Source organism: Callithrix jacchus, chromosome 3, assembly GCF_049354715.1.
Source record: "Callithrix jacchus isolate 240 chromosome 3, calJac240_pri, whole genome shotgun sequence".
NCBI classification, from domain to species: domain Eukaryota; kingdom Metazoa; phylum Chordata; class Mammalia; order Primates; family Cebidae; genus Callithrix; species Callithrix jacchus.
The window spans coordinates 114,909,602-114,912,540 of NC_133504.1; the positions used below are offsets into that span (position 1 = coordinate 114,909,602).

General features: G+C 44.3%; 1 pseudogene across 1 annotated transcript; it reads right to left on the reverse strand.

The window, feature by feature from the left end:
- Positions 1 to 805: 805 nt before the first annotated feature.
- On the reverse strand, positions 806 to 2,315 carry LOC100408364 (interleukin enhancer-binding factor 2 pseudogene; annotated as a pseudogene). The gene has a single exon (XR_013533037.1). The product of XR_013533037.1 is annotated as an interleukin enhancer-binding factor 2 pseudogene (transcript).
- Between the last annotated feature and the right edge of the window lie 624 nt (positions 2,316 to 2,939).

The window sequence follows — 2,939 nt, forward strand, 5'->3', positions numbered from 1 at the left end:
ATTTGAATTTCATATAATTTTAATGTCATGAAATATTTTTCTTTTGCCTTTTTTCCTACTTAAAAATATAAAAGCCATTCTTAACTCATAGTAACTAAAAGGGGAGGTGGGGGGAATTTGCCAACTTATGCAATAGGAACATGCTGTTGCACTGTGAGATTGTATTAAATGAAACCAGAAAATGGAAATGCTGTTTAAATCATTGGTTTCTGGGAAAATGGAAGTTCTAATGAATGCTTTTTCCACATCAGTGCAAACTTGGAAGATAGCAGGGAGTATTTGGGGGATGAGACAGTAGAAAACAGTTCAGGCCTTTAATGTTTTCTTTTGGCCCAAATGATAGTCCCACTTTTAAGTCAGGGATTTTTATTACCATCTCTCTGGGTAAACTAGTCTTGTGGCCATAAAGCAAAATTAAAGCCTCTAGAACATAACTAGAAATTAACCTCTCTAAGCTAGGCTAGCTAGTACAGTTGACCCTTGAACAACAGGGATTTGAACTTCGTGGGTCCACATACGCAGATTTTCTTCTGCCTCTGCCATCAGAGACAGCAAGACCAATCCCTTCTCTTTCTCCTCAGCCTGCTCAATATGAAGACAACCAGGATGAAGACCTTTATGATAATCTACATGTGCTTACAGTAAATATGATTTTCTGAATTTCTTTCCTGTAGCTTTATTGGAAGAATATGCTATATAATTCATGTTACATAGAAAATGTATGTTTATCGATTTTTTTTTTTTTTTTTTTGCCCTACAAGGAAGTACTTTGTTTCTCTTAGAAAAAAAATTTCCAGACACTTAACAGTTAACAACATTTCAACAGCAAAATATTAGTTGAGAGAGGGGTTTTCAGGACTTGGGGGTCCTAGAGTATTAGGAAGAAATGTTGGTATCCTCATTCATTATAGATGGATGGCATAGGTCACAAATGGGAAACTGGCTGCCAGGCCAATATCAAAACCCAGTGGAATGACACTTCTCTGGAGTTTACTTTCCTTCCCGTTATCTTCCCTATCCCTCGGAAATGTCTACCACCATGTAAAGCCCAGTAGCAGCAAGCTTAGGCTCCAGTCAAGGGAAGGGAAGGTCACTCCTGAGTTTCCATGCTTTCTTCTTCCTCTCCTTGAGGTGGTTCTTCTGTATTCTCCTCTTCTTCCTCTCCTTCCTTCTTCTCTGGTGGCTTCTCATAAGCCTTTTCTGAAGGTGTTACTATCACTCCATCCCAGGTAGATATTTCAGAAGCAAGATAGCTGGCATCACCCTCCTGGCCAAGGATCTTCCTAAAGCCACCATGTGAGAGGATTCGGACGAGAGTCTGAGCTGTATAACTGACCATGTCCTGCTGTTCTAGGGTCATGACTGTGTGTACTCTGAAGTTGCCACTCTCACAGGGGTCAGTGATACCCACTGAACCTGGCAGGAACAGTCCCGCAGCCAGAATCTGCAAGCAGCACCTGTATGCAACGTTTAGGGCCAAAGGCTGTCTGGTGGGGTTGTTCATCACAGCATAATGACCTAGTAGGTCAAGGATCCAGGGTGTTAGGGGCTCAAAGCCAGGAAAACGAATCCTCAAGTCTTTCAGTAGTCTGATGAGAACTTTAACTGTGGACTGAGAAGCATTTTCCTCAAACCAGCGGGCATGTCGGATGGCTGCTAAGGCACTTTGCAATACCTTGATATCCAAATGGAGTTCTGGGTCCAGTTTTCGAAGATTGGGTGGCACTGTTATAATGAGAATCTTCACTGTAGCATCAGAAGAACTGATTTCAAAGCCAGTTTCATTGGTCAGCATAGTTAAAACTTCAGAAGGATCCTGTGCTCTTAGGCTTTCCACGACTTTGTTCCCCAGGGCAGCAACAGCTTCCAATGTTGGCAGAATCTTGAGTATCACCACCAGGTCAGCCACATTGTGTCCTGTAGTCATCGTCCCCTTTTTATAGGATCCCACCTGTCGAACTTCTTCAATTTGCACTTCAAATGTCCCTGGAGCCACAATCAGATTGTCAATCACATTGTTTATATTTGTCACCAGAGAAAGGATAGATGCCTGTTTAGCAGAATTGGGAGCCAGGTCCTGATTCCTCTTCAGCAAGGCTTTGCTGAAGGAAGTTTCATCAGGTGCTGGCTTGACCCGGGGAAAGGCCATTTCACACAAATAGAAGTCAAATGGGATATGTGGTACAAAGGGCCTGAACCCTCCTCCTGGGCCTCCTCTGGAACCAAAGCGCCCACCACGACCACGGCCTCTGTCACCCCTCATGGCGGCTTAAAATCCGAACAATGGAGGCCGCACCAACCGCCCCTTTGCTCTCATGTTTATCGATTTTAACAGACTTCCCATTAACAGTAGGAACTATATGTAGTTACATTTTGGAGGAGTCAGAAGTTTGCTGATTTTTTTTTTTTTTTTTTTTTAATGGAGTGTTGCTCTGTTGCCCAGGCTGGAGTGCAGTGGCATGATCTCGGCTCACTATAACTGCCACCTCCGGGGTTCAAGCTGATCCTCCCATGGCAGCTTCCCTAGTAGCTGGGACAACAGGCATACACGACCACACCTGGCTAATTTTGGTCACACGACCACACCTGGCTAATTTTTGTATTTTTTGTAGAGATGGGGTTTCACCATGTTGGCCAGGCTAGTCTGATCTGGCCTCAGGTGATCCACCCATCTTGACCTCCCAAAGAGCCAACTTTTTTTTTTGACATGGGGTCTCATTCTTTCGCCCAGGATGGAGTGCAGTGGCTGGATCTCAGCTTGCTGCAACCTCCACCTCTGGGTTCAAGTGATTCTTTTGCTTTAGTCTCCTGAGTAGTTGGGACTAGAGGCTTGTGCCACCACACCCGGCTAATTTTTGTATTTTTAGTAGAGACAGGGTTTCACTATGTTGGTCAGGCTGGTCTGGAACGCCTGACCTCAAGTGATCGGCCCGCCTCAG